General features: G+C 39.3%; 1 protein-coding gene across 9 annotated transcripts in view; it reads left to right on the top strand.

The window, feature by feature from the left end:
• LMBR1 (limb development membrane protein 1) overlaps positions 1-23,192 on the top strand; it is a 218,309-nt gene that overhangs the window by 20,699 nt on the left and 174,418 nt on the right. Inside the window, exon 1 of one of the 9 annotated variants that reach the window (XM_030931970.1) lies at positions 11,441-11,562. The exons of the other annotated variants lie outside the window; for them this stretch is intronic. The gene's annotated coding sequence lies outside the window, so the exon portion shown is untranslated. Of the gene's footprint in view, positions 1-11,440; positions 11,563-23,192 lie in introns of those variants that run through there. 9 annotated transcript variants of the gene reach the window in all.

The raw sequence follows: 23,192 nt of genomic DNA, 5'->3' as shown, positions 1-23,192 counted from the left end.
AGACTCCGTCTCAAAAAAAAAAAAAAAAAAAGATTTTTCTTCTTTTTTAATGTCAGCATTTATTGTTATGAGCTTCCTTCTTACTGCTGCTTTTGTCTCATCCCATAAGTTTTGGTATATTGTGTTTTTGTTCTTTGTCTTGAGAAATTTTCTAATTTCCTTTTTTACTTTTTCAGCCCAGTGGTTGTTCCAGAATGTGTTGTTTACTTTTCACGTATTTGTAAGTTTTTCAGTTTTCATTCTTTTGTAGTCAGAAAAATACACTTGGCATGATTTCAGCCTTCTTAAATTTGCTAAGGCTTGTTTTGTTACCTATCCTGTGATCTCTCCTGGGGAAGGATTCCTGTTTGCTTGAGAAGAATGTGTAGTTTGCTGCCATTGAGGAGAACGTTATGCATATATGGTTAGATTCATTTGGTCTATAGTGCTATTGAAGTCTTCTGTTTCCTTATTGATCTGTCTGGATGTTTTGTTCAGTATTGACAATGGGGTATTGAAGTCTCCAGTTGTTATTCTAGTGTTTATTTCTCCCTTTAGTTCTGTCAGTGTTTGCTTTATATATTTATGTACTCTGATGTTGGGTGCATGTATACTTGTAATTGTCATATCTCCCTGGTGGATTGATCCTTTTATCATTGTAAAATGTCTTTTATTTAAATTTTGTTTTTTCTTTTATTTCTGCCCTTTGTAAGCAGAAACTTGTCCTTTTTTATAATGAGAAATGATGAATGTCTTGTGTTTCACGTGACAGTTTTTGCCCAATGTAAATGTAGCTACCTCTGCTCTCTCTTGATTACTATTTGCATGGAATATTCAGTTCTCTCTTTACTTGCAGCCTGTGTATGCCCTTAAATCTAAAGAGAGCTTCTTGTATTAGCATATAGTTGGAATTTTTTTTTTTAAATCGATTCAGCCTTTTACTAGAGTTTAATCTATTTACATTTAAAGTAATTATTGATAGGGAAGAATTTTCCTATTGCCATTTTGTTGTTTTGTTGGTTAGTCTTATGGTTTTTTTGGTTGTCTTACCCTTTCTTGCTGTCTACCTTTGGGTGTTGCTGATTTTTTTGTATTGATAGGCTTTGATTATTTTCTGTTTTTTCCTTTGGGTAACTTCTGTAGGTATTTTGTATTCTTTCCTTCTTAAATTACAGTTGGAAGTGTATCACCTGAGAGGTTAGACATCCTAAGGATGTTCTGGTCTTGCAGCATGATTTCTGGTTAACACCAGAAATCTTCCATTTGTTTCCAAGCAAAAGTTATGCAGGAAGATAGCTTTTTTTTCCCTTCTTCACTTGTCTGTAGTAGATATTTGTAGATATTAATTCTTGATGATCTTAGGGTTTTGAATATTATATCCAAATATAGTACAGGTTAATTTCCTGAATACCTTGGTAGTGAGATAATTTAAGAATCTTAAGGCATTATGGGAAAGGTAGACATGAGAGTCTGATGTTCAGAATTTATCTTTGAAAGCCTTTAGAAATGTTTTAACACTTAATAAAATAATTTTTAGAAAGAACACTACATGAAGACAGTATGTTCTGATTTTGCACTGTTAATATCTATTAGCATGATTTTTAACACTTATCTTTGTATTGTGCAATGCCAGTTTTTACTTTTTGTTTCTTTTTTTTTGAGATAGGGTCTCACTTTGTTACCCAGGCTGGAGTGCAGTGGTGTGATCACGGCTCACTGCAGCCTTGACCTCCCGGGCTCAGGTCCCACCTCAGCCTCTCAAGTAGCTGAGACTACAGGTTTGCACTACCATGCCTGGCTAATTTTTGTATTTTTTGTAGAGATGGGGTTTCACCATGTTTCCCAGGCTGGTCTTGAACTCCTGGGCTCAAGCTGTCTGCCCACCTTGGCCTCCCAAAGTGTTGGGATTACAGGTGTGAGCCACCTCACCTAGCCACTGCAAGTCTTTTTTTTCTTTTTTGAGATGGCATCTTGCTCTGTTGCCCAAGCTGGAGTGCAGTGGCACGATCTAGTCTTACTGCAACCTCTGCCTCCCAGGTTCAAGCAATTCTGCTGCCTCAGCCTGGGATTATAGGCACGCACCATCACACCCGACTGATTTTCGTATTTTTAGGAGAGACAAGGTTTCACCATGTTGCTCAGGCTAGTCTTGAACTCCTGACCTTGTGATCCGCCCGCCTTGGCCTCCCAAAGTGCTGGGATAACAGGCGTGATCCACTGCACCTGGCCTGCCACTGCAAGTCTTGTAGCCAGGCGTGGTGGTGTGTGCTTGTAATCCCAGCTACTTGGGAAGCTAAGGCAGGAGAATCGCTTGAACCCGGGAGGTGGAGGTTGCAGTGAGCTGAGATTGTGCCACTGCACTCCAGCCTGGGTGACAAGAGTGAGACATCATCTCAAAAAATAAAAACAAAAACTACAAAAAAAAAGAAACTCTCCTTTTCAGATTTGTAGATCTCATGATTCTTTAGTTGACACTTTATTTCTTGTCTTTTTTCCCTTTTTCATTTGGACTTAAGGTACACAGAATTGCATTAATCACAGTCCTTGGTTCATTTTTAAAACTTTTATTTTTATTAAAAAAAATTTCTTTCCACCATCCATAGCCTCTAAAAGTCTTGGGATTACAGGCATGAGCCATGGCACCCAGCCACAATTGTTTTTTTTTTTTTGAAACAGTTTTATTGATTTAATTCACATGCCATATGATTTACCCAGTTCAGTAGTTTTTAGCGTATCCACAGAGTCGTACAGGCATCACCACTGTCTAATCAGAGAACATTTTCGTTATCTCAGAGACAAACCCTATGTTCAGTAGCAGTCATTCCCTGTTTGCACCCACATACTCCTTCCTCTAACCCTAGGCCACCACTGCTCTACTTTGTCTAGATTTGCCTGTATAGATTTGTCTATTCTGGATATCTCCTATATAAATTGAATCATGTGATATGTACTCTTTTATATCTAGCTGCTTTCATTTAGCATGATATTTTCAAAGTTCAGCCATGTTGTAGCGTGTATCAGTACTTCATTGTTTTTTATGGTCTAATAATACTCCATTGCTTGGATATGTCACATGTTGTTTTTTTCATTCATCAGGTGATGGATGGACCTTTGGGTTGTTTCCACTTTTTCGCTTTTATGAAAACGTTGCTATGAACATTTGTGTAGTTTTTGGGTAGGTGTGTTTTTGAGCATGTACCTAGGTCATAAAGTAACTTTATATTTAATATTTTGAGGAACTGCCAACATGTTTTCCAAAGTTGCTACATCATTTCCCATTTCTACCACCAGTGTTTGAGAATTCTAATTTCTTCACATCATTATCATCACTTGTCATTGTGATTTTTGATTATAGCCATTCTAGTGGGTATGAAGTGGTATTTCATTGTCATTTTGATTTGCATTTTACTGATGACTAATGATGTTGAGCGTCTTTTCATGTGCTTATTGGCTATTTGTGTATTTTCTTTGGAGAAATAGCTCTTCAACTTCTTTGCCAATTTTTTTTTTTTTTATTTAGTTGTAAGAATTCTTTATATAATTTGTGAAAGTCACCAATGCTGTGATGGAGTCACTTACGTCCGACCCAAACAAAGTGGAGCTGGCAGGTCATGAAGAAGGAGATCTCATGCTTCTATGTCTGAGATAAGAACTATCACAAGGGTCTTCTAAAAACTCCTAAGAGGCCAGGCGTGGTGGCTCAATCACGCCTGTAATGCCAGCACTTTGGGAGGCCGAGGCGGGTGGATCACGAGGTCAGGACTTCCAGACCAGCCTGGTCAAGATGGTGAAATCCTGTCTCTACTGAAAATACAAAAATTAGCTGGATGCTGTGGTGGGCGCCCGTAATCCCAGCTACTCAGGAGGCTGAGGCAGGAGAATCTCTTGAACCCCGGAGGCGGAGGTTGCAGTGAGCCGAGTTTGTGCCACTGCACTGTAGCCTGGGCGATAGAGCAAGACTCTGTCTCATAAAAAAAAGAAAAGAAAAGAAAAGAAAAATCCCCAGAAAAAAAACTCGTAAGAAATTCCTGTATGTCCTACATATCTTAGTCATCCTGCATATTCTGCACACATCTGTAACAGGGTTTATTGCAAGCAGTTCCTCATAGATCGCAGCCTTCCAGATAAGCCACTCTCACAAGACGAACATTTGCATAGCAATGGCTGTCTCCACCAATAAATTAGCACCAGCATCTACAACTAGCCCCTGTAACTAATGATTTTTGTTTCAAAATAGCTTACGTGGACCTCTTCTCTTTGCCTTTAAAAGTTTCACCTTACGGCCGGGCGCGGTGGCTCAAGCCTGTAATCCCAGCACTTTGGGAGGCCGAGACGGGCGGATCTCGAGGTCTGGAGATCGAGACCATCCTGGCTAACACGGTGAAACCTCGTCTCTACTAAAAAATACAAAAAAAAACTAGCCGGGCGAGGTGGCGGGCGCCTGTAGTCCCAGCTACTCGGGAGGCTGAGGCAGGAGAATGGCGTAAACCCGGGAGGCGGAGCTTGCAGTGAGCTGAGATCCGGCCACTGCACTCCAGCCTGGGCGACAGAGTGAGACTCCGTCTCAAAAAAAAAAAAAAAAAGTTTCACCTTACTTCATCCTATCTTGATATGCCTTTGATCTGTTACAGCAAACATCTACATTGCAATCACCTGCCACTCCCAAATAAAATTTTCTTTTGGAGAGTTTCTTTGTCATTATTGTAGGTTGACATAATCTAGACATAAGTCCCTTATCAGACATATGACTTGCAAATGTTTGCTATTCTGTGGGTCTTTTTATTTTCTTGATTGTAGGACAAAAGTTTTAAATTTTGTTGACATTCAGTTTCTCTATTTTTTTTTTGTCTTTTGAGATTTTAATGTCATATGCAAGAAGACCGTGCCAACCTGAGGTCTTGTAGATGTACTTCTATACCTTCTTCCAGTAATTTTATAGGTTTAGCTCTTACATTTAGATCTATGTTCTGTTTTCAGTTAATTACTGTGTATGATGTAAGAAGTGGTCCCATCTCCATTCTTTTGCATATGGATATCCAGTTGTTCCAGCACCATTTGTTAAAAAGGCTCTCTCCCCCATACCCCCAATTGAATTATCTTGATACTCTTGTTGAAAATCAATTGACCATAAATGTAAGGGTTTGTTTTTAGACTCTTAGTTCTGTTATTTTGGTCTATATGTCTATTTTTATACTAGTACTATACTGTCTTGACAAGTGCAGCTTTGTAGTAAGTTTAAAATTGGGGAAGTGTGAGTCTTCCAACTTTGCTCTTTTTTTCCACAGTTGTCTGATTTTTCTGGATTTGTTCCATTTTCATGTGAATTTAGGATAAATCTGTCAATTTCTGTAAGAAAATAAGAACTACAATCTTAATAGCAATTATATTGCATATGTAGATCAATTTGGGAAGTATTATCCCATTAATATTAAATTCTTCATGAACATGTGATGTCTTTGTATATTCATAAATTTTTTAACGCCTTTCAATAATATTTTGTGGCTTCCAGAGTACAAGTTTGACTCCTCTTTTGTTAAATTTATTCCTAAGTATTTTATTCTTCTTGAGGCTATTTGAAATTGAGTTTTTTTTTTCTTTTTGCTATAGGATCTCACTTTGTCACTGTGCCTGGAGTACAGTGGCATGATCATGGCTCACTGCAACCTCAAACCCCTAGGCTCAAGTGATCTTCTCCAGTAGCTGAGATTACAGGCATGCACCATCATGCCCAGCTAATTTTTATGTTTGTTGTAGAGCTGCTGTCTCTCTATGTTGCCTAGGCTGGTCTTGAACTCCTGAGCTCAAGTGATCCTCCTGCCTTGACCTCCCAAAGTTCTGGTTTTATAGGCATGAACCACTGTGCCTGGCTGAAATGGAATTGCTTTTTTTTTTTTTTTTTTTGAGATGGAGTCTCGCCCTGTCGCCCAAGCTGGAGTGCAATGGCACGCTCTCGGCTCACTGCAACCTCTGCCTCCCAGGTTCAAGCGATTCTCCTGCCTCAGCCTCCTGAATACCTGGGATTACAGGCATCCATCACCGTGCCCGGCTAATTTTTGTATTTTTAGTAGAGACAGGGTTTTACCATGTTGATGAGGCTGGTCTCGAACTCCTGACCTTGTGATCCACCTGTGTTGGCCTCCCAAAGTGCTGGGATTACAGGCGTGAGCCACTGTGCCCGTCCCTGGAATTGCTTTTTAAATTTGATTTTCAGATTGCTTATTGCTAGTGTTTACAAAATTAAGAAGTGTTCTTTCATTTCTAGAGCACAAATCAGGAGTTAGGATTTCTATCTGGTTTTATTCCAAGTATATAGAGGTATATGAAAATGTTATTTTCTCATAAAAACCTATTTTCATTGCCTTATTTTACATTTATTGAGTCTTCATTTGTAACCTCCTATGGACCCTATCTTCACCCTCCAAGGCATGCAGTGTGAATAAATTTAAAAATATATCATCATAGGTTTATTGTTTGAAACATATTAATATAGAGTGAAATTTGAATAAGGTGATAAGACATTTTTTCACTAACTTACAATTATCATGTAGGCTGCTGTTATTTAAAGTGCAGTGATTTGACAAAACCAATACAGATTGTTACAACTGGTTCTAATTATGTTTATAAACAAGAGTTAAGATTATGAAACCAACCTTTTTTGGAGGCATTTGGTTAGAAGAGCTTTGTAAATGGTTTTGATTTTCTTTTCACTAGCTACTTTGTGTGTGTGTGTGACAGAGTCTCACTTTCGCCCAGGCTGGAGTGCAGTGGCGTGATCTCAGCTCACTGCAACCTCCACTGCCTGGGTTCAAGCAATCCTCTTGCCTCAGCCTCGCGAGTACGTGGGATTGCAGGTGTGTGCCACCATGCCTGGCTAATTTTGTGTTTTTGTATTTTTAGTAGAGATGGGGTTTCACCATGTTGGCCAGGCTGATCTTGAACTTCTGTCCTCAAGTGTTCCACTTGCTTTGGCCTCCCAAAGTGCTGGGATTACAGGTGTGAGCCACCACACCTGGTCTTCTCTAGTTATTAGTAACACTTATTAATACTTTTGCTTCATAGTAAAATTAAAAAGTGCCTGCCTTGTTAATCCTCTATATAGCCTACTGCAATGGTAAATATATTTAGTGTATTTATTTTAGAAAGAGAAAAATTAAGTCAGGGGATATGTATCTCCTATTAGTTCTGTTCCTCTAGAGAACCCTGACTAATGCAATTAGGGTTCTTAGGAGAAATTGAGCCAATAGGATGTGTACATATATACAGAAAGATTTCTTATAAGTCGTTGGCTGCGTGATTATGGAGACTGATAAGTCCCATGGTCTGCACTGGGCAAGCTGGAGACCCAGAACTGCTAGGAGCGCAGTTTCGTTCCTAGTCCGACAGTCTCAAGGCCCCGGCAGAGGTGGTGTTTCAGTATGAGTCCAAAGGCAGGAAAAAACGGATGTCCCAGCTTGAAGGCTGTCAGACAGAAGAAATTCCCTATTACTAAGTCTTTTTGCTTTATTCAGCCTTCCACTGATTGGACGAGGCCCATCCACATTAGGTAGGGAGAGTTCTTTGTGCTCTGGATGCAAGTCTTGTGTCAGATGCGCTTTGTACAAAAATTTCCCACTGTTATGTGGTTTGTCCTTTCATTCTCCTAACGGTGCCTTCTGCAGAACAGAAGTTTTTAATTGTAAAGAAGTCCAGTTTATCACTTTTTCTTGCATGGATCATGCTTTTCATGTTGTATCTAAATAGTCATTACCAAACCCAAGTTCACTTAGTTTTTTCTATGTTATTTTCTAGAGGATTTGTAGTTTTACATTTTACATTAGGTGTATGATCCGTGATATCGTTTGGCTGTATCCTCCACCAGATCTCATCTTTTGCTCTGCCATCATGGTGCCATACATTTCCCTCTAGGCACTGCATCTCACACATTTTCATAAGATGTATTTTCATTTTCATTTAGTTCAAAATATTTTAAAACTTATTTTGAGACTTCTTTGACGATGTGTTTTTTAGAGGCTTTTTGTTTAATCCCCAATAAGTTTTCCAGCTGTATTTCGGTTATGGATTTATAGTTTAATTCTGTTGTGATCTGAGAGCATAGTTGTTAGGAATTAATTGTTTTAAATTTGTTAAGGTATTCCTTATGACCCAGAATATGGAATGTCTTAGTGAGTGTTTTCATGTGAGCTTGACAATGCATATTATGCATTGTTGGATGAAATACTCTATAAGTGTTGATTAGGTCCAGTTTATTGATGATGCCGTTCAGGTCAACTATATATCCTTACTGATTTTCTGCCTGCTACATCTGCTGATTACTGGTAGAAGGATGTTGCAGTCTCCAACTATAATAGTAGATTCATCTATTTCTGTTTACATTTTTATCCATTTTTACCTCATGTATTTTGACTTTTTGTTAGTTCTTCTTGGAAAATTGACCCCTTATTACTATGTATTGCTGTTCTTTGTCCTGATAATTTTCTTTGCTCTGAAGTCTGCCTTGCCTGAAATTAATATAGCTGCCGTTCTCTTTTGATTAGTGTTAACATGGATTGTCTTTCTCTGTCACTGTACTTTTAATCTCTTATATTTAAAGTATGTATATATATATATATATATATATATATTTTTTTTTTTTTTTTGAGATGGAGTCTCGCTCTGTTGCCCGGGCTGGAGTGCAGTGGCCGGATCTCAGCTCACTGCAAGCTCTGCCTCCCGGGTTCACGCCATTCTCCTGCCTCAGCCTCCCCAGTAGCTGGGACTACAGGTGCCCGCCACCTTGCCCGGCTAGTTTTTTGTGTTTTTAGTAGAGACGGGGTTTCACCGTGTTAGCCAGGATGGTCTCGATCTCCTGACCTCGTGATCCGCCTGTCTCGGCCTCCCAAAGTGCTGGGATTACAGGCTTGAGCCACCGCGCCCGGCCTAAAGTATATTTTTTATAGACAACTTATAGTTAAATATTTTTTTATCCACTCTGTCTCTTTTAATTGGTGTATTTAGACTATTAATATTTAAAGTGATCATTGATATTATTGGTTTAATATTTACCATAGTTTTAACTATTTTCTATTGTACTTGTTCTTGGTGGGTTTTTTTGGTCTTTTTATCTGTCTTTCGTTCTAGTTGAGCATTTTATGAGTCTGTTTTCTTTCCTCTCTTAGCATATCAATTATACTTCTTTTAAAATATTTTTAGTGGTTGCCCTTGAGTTTGCAATTTACATTTGCAACTAATCTGCCTCTACTTTCACAGAACACTATATTGCTTCATGAGTAGTGCAGGTACATTAGGAGAGAATATTCCTAGTTACCCTCTTGCTGTCATTCATTTCACTTATCTAGAAGCTGTAATCACCAAATACATTATTGCTATTATTACTTTCAATAAATTGTTGTCTGTTAGATTAAGAAAAAGAAAATAAAAGACTTTATTTTATATTCACTTACTCCTTCTCTGATGATCTTTTTTTCTTTTTTTTTGTTTGTTTGAGATGGAGTCTCACTCTGTCGCCCTGGCTGGAGTGCAGTGGCGCAACCTCTGCCTCTCAGGTTCAGGCGATTCTCGTGCCTCAAGCCCAACCAGTCCCTCAAGTAGCTGGGATTACAGGCACGTGCCACCATGCCCAACCAATTTTTGTATTTTTAGTAGAGATGGGGTTTCTCGATGTTGGCCAGGGTAGTTTCAATCTGCTGGGCCCCACCCACCTTGGCCTCCCACAGTGCTGGGATTATAGCCGTGAGCTCAGCCACCGCACCCTACACTGGCCTAATGATCTTTCTTTACATAGATTTGAATTTCTATCCTGTGGTCATGTTGCTTTATGAAGATCTTTTAAAATTTCTTGCTAAGCCACTTGCGCCTCCAGTAAAAACAAAAAAAGAAAAAATTCTTGCTAAGTTAAGTCTATTGGCAACAAATTCCTTCAGTTTTCATTTGCCCAACAAACTATTTATCTATCTGTCTATTTATTTATTGAGATGGAGTCTTGCTCTGTCGCCCAGGCTGGAGTACAGTGGCGTGATCTTGGCTCACTGCAAACTCTGCCTCCTGGGTTCACACCATTCTCCTGCCTCAGCCTCCCGAGTTGCTGGAACTACAGGCGCCTGCCACCGCACACGGCTAATTATTTGTATTTTTAGGAGAGACAGGGTTTCACCTTGTTAGCCGGATGGTCTCTATCTGACCTCATGACCCTCCCACCTCGGCCTCCCAAAGTGCTCTCCTTTATTTTCAGAGGATAATTTTGGTGGATACAGAACTTTGGGTTGGTATTTTCATTTTTAATTTTTTCCTTTTAACATTTGAAATATTTTACTCCTTTCTTTTTGCTTGCATGGTTTCTGAAGAGAAGTCTGATGCAATTCTAATCTTTGATCCTCTATTTGTAAGGCATTTTTATTCCTGTAGCTTCTTTCAAGATATTCTCTTTATCTTTGATTTTCTGCAGCTTGCAGCATATGATATGCCTAGATACAGGTTTTTTTTTTTTTTTTTTTTTTTTATATTTATGTTGTTTGTTGGTCTGTGAGCTTTCTGGATCTGTTGTTAGGTGTTTGTATTAATTTTGGCAAATTATCAGCCATTATCACTTGAAATATTTTATCTGTTGCTTTCTGTCTTTTTTTCTGGTATTCCTGTTATGTATGTTATGCCTTTTGTAATTGTTCTGTACTTCTTGGCTGTTCTGTTTCTTTTCAGAATTGTTATTTTTTCTGTTTGCTTTTCAGCTTGGGAAGTTTCTATTGACGTATCTTCTAGTTGACTAATTGGTATGGTGTTAAGAGGTGGGGAGAGGGGAACATTCTGCAGTCTTGTGATTAGGTCTTAGTCTTTTATTGAGCCTATGCCCCTGGTCTGTGACCTTCATAGGTGTCTAGTCTATTGATGAGCTCATCAAAGCATTCTTCATTTCTATTACAGTATGTTTGATTTCTCCCCTTAAAACAAAATTTCTTCTTAACATTTCCATGTCTTTGCTGACATTACACATATATTTTTGAATTTTGTCTACTTTTCCACCTTTGCATATTAATAATTAGTTTAAATTCAGACTCTCATAATCCCCAGATCTCTGTCATATGTGAGTCTGGTTCTGATGCTTTGTCTCTTTAGATTGTGATTTTTGCTTTTGAGCATGCTTTGTAATCTTTTGTGGGAAGCCGGATACGATGTAGGTAAAAGGGATTGAGGTAATTTGGCCTTTCGTGTTAGGTTTGGTGTTTATGTGTGTGTGAGTTAGGCTGCTTCCTGTTTGAAGTAGCTACAGGTTTCCGAGGGTATGATTTCCCCTAGTGTTCTTGTTTTTATCTCTTCTGTTGTCTTTGGTTTCCCCTAGAGACTACTTCTGAACTAGAATTTGAGCCTTGCCGTTCTTTTAGCTGTAATCTCCTGTTATTATTCTTGAGCCTGATTGGTATGATGTTAAGAGGTGCAGGGAGGGGAACGTTCTGTAGTCTTGGGATAGGTCAGAGTCTTTCATTGAGCCTATGCTCCGGTCTGTGACCTTCACAGGTGCTGTCGGCTTTTGACCTCCTTCCTTAGGTGAAGAAGACTAGAGGGGGCTGAAGCTGGGTATCTCTCTTCTTCCAGGTTGGTTAGACTCTGATACAATTCGAATAGGTTAGGCTCTGGGTAAAAATAGTTTCTCTTGCAGGCAGGCCTTTCTTGAGGTGAACAGCATGCTCTGGGCATATTTCAGGATGGTTACTTTTTTCCTTTTCCTGCTGGAAGCTTGAAGGGATTTTTTTTTTAAATTTTTAAATTTTTTTTTTTTTATTAACAGTTTCCCTAATCTTGACTCGGAGAACCTGGTAGGACTCCTGAAGGAAAACCTTTAAAAAAGTGTAGGAGTCCCCCCTGAGACTAGACTTCTGGAGTTTTTATCTCTCTAGTTAGTCCACACTGATCCGCTAGTAATTCATCAATTACAGTTGAAGTGTTTCACCAGTACTGGCTCTAGCAGCAGGCTTCTGTACAAGGGCTTTTGTCTCTCCACTTTTTAGAGCAGTTGTTTGCCCTGTAATTTAACTTCTTTCATGGACTTAAGAAGAGTTGTTAACTTTCGGTTTGTTCAGTTTTTTTCTTGTTATGCAGATGGAAGAGATGGCTTCCAAGCTCCTTTCATGTTGGACTGGAAGCCAGAAACCACTGTGTTATCTTTTATGGGTTTGTCTTTTGCCTTTATGTCTTTGATTTACTTAAGGATTGCTTTTAGTGTATGGTATGTGATGTATATAGGTTGTTTGTTTGTTTTAAATTTTATTCTGTGTGGGCCAGGCACGGCGGCACATGCCTGTAATCCCAGCACTTTAGGAGGCTGAAATGGGTGGATCACTTGAGATTGGGAGTTCGGGAACAGCCTGGCCAACATGGTGAAGCCCCGTCTCTACTGAAAATACAAAAATTAGCCGGATATGGTGGCAGGTGCCTGTAATCCCAGCTACTTGGGAGGCTGAGGCGGGAGAATTCCTTGAATCCAGGAAGTGGAGGTTGCAATGAGCTGAGATCGTGCCACTGGACTCCAGTCTCGGTGACAGGATGAGACTTTGTCTCAAAAAACAAAAACTAACAAAAGCTTTATTCTATGTGGTGACTTCCTTTGGGTTCATCATTTGGCAGCTGCTTGAGAATCTTCATTTGATATCCAGTTTCTGCATAGATTTAATCCAGAGGAGTTATTCTAGGACTTTTAGGAAGTGGTTCTATTTTATTTTTAATTTTAAATACAGTTTTGGATGGCATGACAAAAACTAGTGTATATGTTTTTCTTTTTAAAGCACAGAGTGTGAGATCGTAACGGATAGTGCTTTTTTCTTCTTTTAACATTAAGTAGTTTGGAATGATCTGTCCCTTAATCTGGGTAATATCTCTTTATGTGCGCCATTTTTTTTTAAAAGAGAAAGGAATGTGCTTATTACAATGTATTAATGAAATTAGTATTAACATTTTCTACTGTGGCAACTTACAATAAAAAATAAGCATTATTTGTAATAGACTGTTCAAGTTATGTTGTATAAGTAATTACTTCTGTGCTTATCTTCTGTACTTTTTTGGCAGTTAATCTAAAACAGAATCTCTCAACCTTGGCACTGTTGACATTCTAGACACGTTGTTCTTTATTGTTGGGGGCTATTCTGTGCATCATGGGATTTTAACAGCATCTCTGTTCTCTGACCCCAGATGCTAGTAGCACGATTCACCTAGTTGTGACAACTAAACTGTCCCCAGACATTGCAGCATGTCTCCTGGGGGGACATTGTCAGTTGAGAACCATAGGTCTCAACCATGTTTAGCAAAAGGCAAAAATGTAAAGATTTTATTTGGTGTTACTTTTCCAAATAATGTAAAATTCCAAGTGAAGGAATCATAGATAAATCTCTAAAGGATAACTTGAAAATTATTGTGTCAGGGGCTGGGCTCACGCCTGTAATCCCAGCACTTTGGGAGGCTGAGGCGGGCGGATCATGAGGTCAGGAGATCGAGACCATCCTGGCTAACACGGTGAAACCCTGTTTCTAGTAAAAATACAAAAAATTAACTGGGCGTGGCGGCATGCACCTGTAGTCCCAGCTACTCAGGAGGCTGAGGTGGGAGAATGGTGTGAACCCGGGAGGCGGAGCTGGCAGTGAGCAGAGATCTCACCACTGCACTCCATCCTGGGCAACAGAGTGAGACTCCGTCTCAAAAAAAAAAAAAGGTTACTGTGTCAGGGATATAGAAACCTGTACTTTTCTAAATCTAATGCATGCATCAGATTGTATAGAAATATACTATACTATCCATCGGATGGTGTAGGAGCCTTAAGAAGAATAAGGCTCCTATCCAAGTATTTTCCATAAGCAATCTCTTGTTTTTCTTTTAGTTTTTCTAAGTCGTTTCTGTAATGCTTGGTAATATTTTTTGGCTTACCAACATTGAACGTGTATATTGACTTCCCAATACAGACACTGAGGACTTAACTACTAGCTTTCCGATAGGATTTACACTGTGGTAGTGAGTATTCACACGACTTCGTCTCTCCCATTTTCTCTGGTGTTTATTGTTATATTATTATTATTTGTTATTCTCTTGGTTGCCCTTTTGAGACATGGACCGAAATCTTTATTACTTGTTATATTACTTTGTTCCTAGAGATGTGTTCTTAAATTCTCAGGTGGCAGCTATTATTGTTATTCTTGTTGTGAGTAGTAGTAATGGTAACCTTATTATCTGAAAGTGGAGGGATGGTTCTTTATTGTAATATAAATTCCCAGGAGTAACAGTATTGAATCACAGTGCTTAAATATGCTGTCATATTGCTTTCCTGAAAGGTTATTAGAATAAGTTTTATTGTATTCGTTTTGAAAATAGTGCTTTTTTCGTGTGTAAATAAAAGTCCTTATTGTTAAAACTTTAATTTATTCATACGTTTAAGGAAGAAGGTAAAAGGGTAAAAATAATCTGAAATTCCACCATTCTGAGATAAGCACATTGTTTCAGATCTCTATTTATAGCTGCACAACTTAAATAATTTTACATTAGTCACATTATATGTTTGCTGTTTTTATGTGCAGGTATCTTTAGTTTTTTGTCTCTGTTTTTGGCTTACAATCATGACTTCTTTCTACCCTCTTCTCTCCTCACTCCCCAGCCCCCCAACTTTGCCATCTCCTCAGGAAACCAGTAGGAAGAGTAATCTGGTGTATAGTTGTTCATTCTTGTTTCTGGGTCTAAAACATTTCACAGCATGTTGTATTAAAGTGTAATATTATTGATGACATTAATGAACTTGAAATTTGCTGTGATAATCTTGAAAAATTGAATATTTACCTTTTGCTAAGGGTCTTAGTGTTTTCTGTGAGGAAGCTGCTTTGCCTTTATTGAAGCACAAGTTGAAAGACACAGGGCAATTTATTATGACACTTTAGCAGCTATGAGAAGAGTAGGTATCAGCATGTGTATTGTACTCAAATTAATTGTTCTGGAGATAGGGCATTGGTAATTTTGTTTACTTCTCTCTTTTGAAGGGTGTGTTAGTCCATTTTGCATTGCTGTAAAGGAATGCCTGAGACTGAGCAATTTATAAGGAAGAGATAGTTATTTTGGCACATAGTTCTGCAGGCTCTTTGAGAAGCATATTGTCAGCATCTGCTTCTGGTGAGGACCTCAGAAAGCTTCCAATCATGACAGAAGGTGAAAGGGGGGTGTCATGGCGAGAGGGAGCAAGAGGGAAGGGAGCAAGAGAGAGAAATGAGGTGCCCAAAGTCCTTAACCAGATCCTGTGTGAACTGATAGAGAACTTACTCATCACCAACGGGAGGGCACCAAGCCATTCATGACAGATCTGCCCCCATGACCCAAACACTTCCACCAGGACTCACCTCTAACAGTGGGGATCACGTTTCAACATGAAATTTTGAGGGGACACACATCCAAACCATTTTAAAGGGTGATTTGTTGCAGTTACAAACAATGGAAAAATGAACATCTTTATATATACATCCTTGTGTGGGTACACAAATGTATTTGAAAGGAATGCTTTCAGCTGCAAGCAAAAATATAACCGATGTGTTTTTAATCAAATAGAGGTTTTTCTCATAAAATGTCTGGAGGAATGAAGTATTGTTACATGCTACAACATGGATGAAGCTTGAGCTAAGTGAAAGAAGTCAGACACAATAAGGCACATACTATATGATTTTATTTATGTGAAATACCCAGAAGAGGCAAATCCATAGAAACAGAAAGTAGATTGGTGATTATGAGAGTCTAAGCAGGGTGGGAGGAGCATCGGACATTGAATTTAATAAACACACTTGTTACTAGCTGTCTTAGTCTGTTTTATGCTACTATAACAGAATACCACAGGCTGGATAATACATAATGAACAGAAATTTATTTGGTGTATGATTCTGGAGGCTGGGAAGCCCAAGATCAAGCGGCTGGCATCTGGCAAGGGCCTTTGTGTTGTGTCATCCGATGGTGAAGGCAAAAGGGCAAGAGACGGTGAGAGTGAGAGCAAGAGGGGGCCAGACTTGCTTTTATAACAAACCTGCTCTCACCGTAACTAACCCACTCCTGTAATAACATTAGTCAGTTTATGAGGATAGAATCCTCATGACCTAATCACTTCTTGAGGCCCCACCTCAACACTGTTGCATTGGGAATTAAGTTTCAAATACATGAACTTTGGGAAACACACAAACCATAGCACTAATGCAACCTTACTACTTTTTAAAAGTAGACTTTATTTTTTAGAGCAATTTTAGGTTCACAGCAAAATTAGGTGAAAGGTAATGAAATTTTTCCATATATCCGCTGGCTCCAGACATGCATAGCCTTGGCCATTATCAGCGTCTCCCACCAGAGTGGAAAATTTGCTATACTTGACGACCCTGTGTTGAACATCATTGTGACTTAGATTCCATAGTTTACATTAGTGTTCACTCTTGGTGGTGTATGTTCCATGGGTTTGGAAAATTTTATAAGGACATATATCTAACCTTACAGTATCGTACAGAATAGTTTCACTATCTTTAAAAGTCCTCTAAGCTCTGCTGGTTCATTCCTTCCTCCCCTCAGCCCTTGGCAACAACTGATCCTTTCAGTGTCTCCACAGTTTTGTTTTGCCTTTTCCAGAATATAGTTGGAATCATACAAATGTTGCCATCTCAAATTGACTTCTTTCACTTAGCAGCGTGCATTTAAGTTTCCTCCATGACTTTTCATTGCTTTGACAGCTCTTTTAATTTTTAACTTTTATTTAGGTTCGGGGGCACATGTACAGGTTTGTTATTATGTTTCACAGGGGTTTGGTGTACAGATTATTTTGTCACCCAGATAATAAGCATAGTACCCGATTGGTAGTTCTTCCATCCTCTCCCTCCCATCCTCAAGTAGACCTGGTGTCTCTTGTTCCCTATGTCCATGTGTTCTCAGTATTTAGCCGCCTCTTATAAATGAGAACATGTGGTATTTGGTTTCCTGTTCCTGCGTTAGTTCACTTAGGATAATGGTCTCCAGCTCCAACTCCATCCATGTCGCCGCAAAGGACATGATCGCATTCTTTTTTATGGCTGCATAGTATTCCATGGTATATACGTACCACATTTTCTTTATCCATTCTACTGTTGATGGTCATTTAGGTTGATTCCATGTCTTTGCTATTGTGAATAGTGCTCTGAAGAGTATAATGCATGTGTCTTTTATGGTAGAATGATTTGTATTCCTTTGGGTCTGTAGCCAGTAATTGGATTGCTGGGTCAAATGGTAGTTCTGTTTTCATTTTGTTTGCTTTGCTTTTCTTTGCTTTTTCTTTTCTTTTTTTTTTTTTGAGACGGAGTCTTGCTTTGTGACCCAGGCTGCAGTCCCATGGTATGATCTTGGCTCACTGCAACCACCACCTCCCAGGTTCAAGTGATTCTTGTACTTCAGCTACCGTAGTAGCTGGGACCACAGGCTCCTGCCACCACGGCCAGCTAGTTTTTGTATTTTTAGTAGAGATGAGGTTTCACCATGATCCCAGGTTGTTCTAGAACTCCTTACCTCAAGTGATCCACCCACCTTGGCTTCCCAAAATGCTGGGATTACAGGCATGAGTCACCGTGCCCAGCCAGTATTTCTCTTTTAAATGGTTTGAGAAATTGCCACACTGCTTTCCACAGTGACTGAACTAATTGACATTTCCACTAGCCAGTTTATAAGCATTCCCTTTTCTCTGCAGCCTCACTAGCATCTGTTATTTTTTGACTTTCTAATAATAGCCACTCTGGTGTGAGATGATATCTCATTGTGATTTTGATTTGCATTTCTTTAATGATTAATAATGCTGAGCATTTTTTCATATGTTTGTTGGCTGCATGTATGTCTTCTTTTGAAAAGTCTGCTCCTGTCCTGTGCCCACTTTTTAGTGGGATTGCTTTTATTAGACCTTTGTCAGATGCATAGTTTGCAAATATTTTCTCTTATTCTGTAGGTTGTCATTTACTGTTGATAGTTTCTTTAGTTGTACAGAAGCTGTTTAGTTTAATCAGGTTCCCATTTGTCAATTTTTGTTTTTGTTGCAGTTGGTTTTAGTGTATTTGTCATGACGTCTTTGTCAGGGCCTGTGTCCAGAATGGTATTTCCTAGGTTTTCTTCCAGATTTCTATAGTTTTAGGTTTTACATGTAAGTCTTTACTCCATCTTGAATTGCTTTTGTAGATAGTGTAAGGAAGGGGTCTCGTTTCAGTCTTCTGCATTTTTTTTAAGTGTTGAATGATCTTCTACATTTTAGTTATTCACCTATTGAAGGATATCTTGATTCCTTCCAAATTTTGGCAGTTGTGAAAAGAGCTGCTATAAACATTCCTATGCAAGTTCTTGTGTGGTCAGTTTTCAACTTTTTTGGGTAAATACCAAATCTAATGGGATTGCTGAATCATACGGTATTTTTAGTTTTGTAAGAAACTGCCAAGTTATCTTCCAAAGTGGCTGTGCCATTTTGCGTTCCCACCAGCAATGAATGAGAGTTCTTGTTGCTCCACATCCTCACCAGCATTTGGTGGTGTTAGCATTCTGGATTTTAGTCATTCTAATAGGTGTGTCATCACAGGTGTCTCGTTGTTGTACTTTGTGTTGATGTGGAGTATCTTTTTGTATGCTGATTTGCCATCTGTGTATCTTCATTCATAAGGTCTTTGGCCATTTTTCAACAGGACTGTTTTCTTGTAGTTGAACTTTCAGAGTTCTTTATATATTTTGCATAGTAGTCCTTTATCAGAGGAGTCTTTTGCAAATATTTTCTCCCAGCCTGTGATTCTCTTTTCATTCCCTTGACAGTATCTGTTGCAGAGCACAAGTTTTAAGTTTTAATAAAGTCCAGCTTATCAATTCTTTCTTTCATGGATCATGCCTTTGGTGCTGTATCTAAAAAGCAATCCCCAAACCCAAGGCCATCTAGATTTTCTCCTTTGTTATCTTCTAGGAGTCTTACAGTTTTGTGTTTTGCATTTAGGTTTGTAATCATCATCCATTTTGAGTTAATTGTTGTGAAGTGTATAAGGTCTATGTCTAGATTCATTTTTATGCATGTGGATGTCCAGTGTTTCAGCACTGTTTGTTGAAAAGGTGGTCCTTTCTTCATTATATAGCCTTTGCTCCTTTTGTCAAATATCAGTTGACCGTATTTATGTGGGTGTATTTCTGGGCTGTCTGTTCTGTTGATCTATATTTGTCTATGTTTTTCCATCAATATCATGCTGTTTTGATTATTATAGCCTTATAATGTTTTGAAACTGGGTAGGGTCAGTCCTCTTTCTTTTTAAAATTAATTTTGTTTATATGCATAATTGTATGTTTATGGGGTATAGTGTGATGTTTCAGTGCATGTATGTGTACATTGTATAATGATCAAAAGGGAGTAGTTAGCATGTCTGTTACCTCAGACTTTTATTATTTCTTTGTGGTGATAACTTTTAAGACATTCTTTTCTAGCTGTCGTGAAATATCAGTACATTGTTATTAGCTATAGCCACCTACTATGTAATAGATGACTTTGTTTTTTTCCTTCAGTATGTGTTGACTGTTCTGGGTCTTTTGCTTCACCATGTAAAATTTAGAATCAGTTTGTTGATATCTACAGAATAACTTGCTGGGATTGTAATTGTAATCACACTGAATGTATAGATCAAGTTGGGAAGAACTGACATCTTGACAATATTGAGTCTTTCTATACATGAACATGCAATATCTCTCCACTAATTAAGTCATTTGATTTCTTTCAGAGTTTTGTAGGTTTCTCATACAGATTCTGTACATATTTTGATAGATCTATAGTTAAGTATTTTGCTTTGGTGGAATGCTAATGTAAATGGTGTTTTACATTTATGTATTTATTTACATTAATTTATTTAATTAATGAGACAGGGTCTCACTGTGTTGCCCAGGCTGGAGTGTAGTGGCATGATTATGGCTCACTGCAGCTTTGACCTGGGCTCAAGTGATCCTGAGGAGCTGGGACCACAGGTGTATGCCACCATGCCTGACTACTTTTCTTATTGTTTGAGACGGAGTCTGGCTCTGTCACCAGGCGGGAGTGCAGTGATGTGATCTTGGCTCACTGCAACCTCCGACTCCCTCCTTTAAGTGATTCTCCTGCCTCAGCCTCTGTAGTAGCTTGGATTACAGGCATGTGCCACCACGCCCAGTTAATTTTTGTCTTTTTAGTAGAGACGGGGTTTCACCATGTTGGCCAGGATGGTCTCAATCTCCTGACCTTGCGATCCACCTGCCTCAGCCTTCCAAAGTGCTGGGATTACAGGCACGTGCCAGGCCTGCCTAATTTGTTAAAAAATTTATTTTTTGTAGAGATGGAGTCTCACTATGTTGCCCAGGCTAGTCTCAAATTCCTGGCCTCAAGCAGTCCTCCTGCCTTGACCTCGCAAAGTGCTAGGATTATAGGTGTGAACCACTACCCTGGCCTGGTGTTGTATTTTTAATTTCAAATTTCACTTGTTCATTGCTAGTGTATAGGAAAGTGATTGACTTTAGTTTGACTTTAGTATATATATTAACCTTGTGTCCTGCAACTTTGCTATAGTTGCTTATTAATTCTAGGAGTTTTTTTGTTAATTCATTCAGATTTGCTACACAGACGATCATGTCCTTCCTTCAAAATCTGTATACTTTTTTTTCTTTTTCTTGTATTTTTTTCATTATCTAGGACTCCCAGTACAGTGTTGAAAAAAAGTGGTGAGAAGGAAAATCATTGCTTTGTTCCTGATCTTAGTGGGAAAGCTTCAAGTGTCTTACCAATAAGTATGTTAGCTGTAGGCTTTTTTGTAGATATTTATTAAGTTGAAGAAGTTCCCTTCTAACATCTTGTTACTTAAAAAAATTAACATTTATTGTCATTTATTTGGTTTTAGTTTACTTTTTCTTTCATGGTAAATTTAAGTCTCCTAACTAAAATAGAGGTTTTTAAATCTTTGCATATTTGGCATCTTTGTTTTGTTGTTGTTGTTGTTGTTGTTGTTGTTTTAAAAGACGGGGTCTCTCTCTGTCATCCAGGCTGGAGTGCAGTGGCATGAGCAATAACTGTGCACTGCAGCCTTGAACTCCTGAGCTTGAGGGATATCCTCCTGCCTAAGCCTCCTGAGTAGCTGGAACTACAGGTTCATGCCGGCTCATTTTTTAAAAATTGTAAATTATTTTTGCAGAGACGGGGTCTCTCTGGGTTGCCCCGGGGGTCGTTAAGTGATCACTTTTGGTCTCAAGTGATCTTCCTGCTTCAGCCTCTTGAGTAGCTGGGATTATACGCGTGAGCCACTGTTCCTGTTTTTTTTTTTTCCTGAAGATATTTTGGTGCTGTGCTTTTTGGTACATGAAGATTCATGACAATTCTTTTTCCATTGTGGTTTACACCACTCTTCCTTAAGTGCCCTACTTTGTCTTACTTCACACGAATTTAAGAATATTAGTTTTTAACAATGCATATTAAAGGAACTATTCAGTTACTTATGACCGGGTCACCTCTCAAGTGCCTAGCCATTCTTGATCAGCATCAGGACTAAAGCCATGCTGCCTCCCGCTTCCAGGGCTAAATTGCCTTCTTTCTGGGCTAGCTAGGGCAGTAGGACATGCACCCCAGTGGGTATTTTGCTGTGAGCTCTGAAACAGGGCATGGCTGTTCCTTCCCTGACCAGGAGCAAAGCTCATTTTGTTCACAGTTTCACAGTACCACAAGATGCCAGCACAGAGCCCATCCTTTTTTTTTTTCTTCCGATCAGGTGTGCTTCACTTTTAGTGGTGAGAAGCTGGAGTGTTTTTCTTCTTTTTTTTTTTTTTGGTTAGGAATTTCCTTTCGTCCTGGGCGTAGGGAGAATAGGCATCATTACAGCTTTCTTTTATTTCACTCATCCCTCTGACTCTGTCTCTGGAAGAGACAACTTTAGAGGAGAACCTACTCCTCGTCCTACTTTTGAAACTAGAAACACAGTCTAATCAGTTCTCTGATGTTTGCTTTGGTCTGTTGTAGTTGTATTCGTATTTTCATAGTGTGTAGCTTTTTTTTTTTCTTTTTTTTTTTTGGTGAGACGGAGTCTTACTCTGTCACCCAGGCTGGAGTGCAGTGGCGCGATCTTGACTCGCTGCAACCTGCATCTCCCGGGTTCAAGCGATTCTCCTGCCTCAGCCTCCTGAGTAGCTGAGATTACAGGTGCGTACTACCATCCTGGCTAATTTTTGTATTTTTTGTAGAGATGAGGTTTCTCCATGTTGGCCAGGCTGGTCTTGAACTTTTGACCTCAGGTGATCCGCCCACCTCGGTCTTCCAAAGTACTGGGATAACCGGTGTGAGCCACCATGCCTGGCCCTAGTGTGTAACTTTTATTTCAATAATAATACTTACATCTATTTTTAAATTATTAGCCTTCTACTCTTAAATGAATTATTTTCCATTAGTCTTATCCTATGCATTTTGGTTACTTGACTTCCTTTTCTCCATATTCATGCTTTCTTACCTTCTACTTCTGCACTAACACCCTGGATCTTTTCTTTCTTCTTCTTCTTCTTCTTTTTTTTTTTTTTTTTTTGAGACAGCGTCTTGCTCTGTCGCCCAGGCTGGAGTGCAGTGGCCCCATCTTGGCTCACGGCAACCTCCACCTCCCAGGTGCAAGCTGTTCTCGTGCCTCAGCCTCCTGAGTAGCTGGGATTACAGGCATGCACCACCATACCTGGCTAATTTTTGTGTTTCCAGGTTTCGCCATGTTGGCCAGGCTGGTGTTGAACTCCTGACCTCAAGTAATCCAACTGCCTTGGCCTCCCAAAGTGCTAGGATTACAGACCTGAGCCACTGCGCCCGTCCTTCCCTGGATTTTGTGAAACGATTGTGTTTCACCTTTAAACATAATTTTTTTTTTTTTTTTTGAGATGGAGTCTCGCTCTGTCGCCCAGGCTGGAGTGCAGTGGCCGGATCTCAGCTCACTGCAAGCTCCGCCTCCCGGGTTCCCGCCATTCTCCTGCCTCAGCCTCCGGAGTAGCTGGGACTACAGGCGCCCGCCACCGCGCCCGGCTAGTTTTTTGTATTTTTTTTTTAGTAGAGACGGGGTTTCACCGTGTTAGCCAGGATGGTTTCGATCTCCTGACCTCGTGATCCGCCCGTCTCGGCCTCCCAAAGTGCTGGGATTACAGGCTTGAGCCACCGCGCCCGGCCTAACATAATTTTTAATAAATTCAGAAACATCCTTTGATCAAAACCTTCT

The sequence above is a fragment of the Rhinopithecus roxellana genome, chromosome 6, assembly GCF_007565055.1.
Source record: "Rhinopithecus roxellana isolate Shanxi Qingling chromosome 6, ASM756505v1, whole genome shotgun sequence".
Taxonomy (NCBI): Eukaryota; Metazoa; Chordata; class Mammalia; order Primates; family Cercopithecidae; genus Rhinopithecus; species Rhinopithecus roxellana.
Note: the sequence above shows the minus strand (reverse complement) of the source record. Positions and strands in the feature narration are given on the sequence as shown.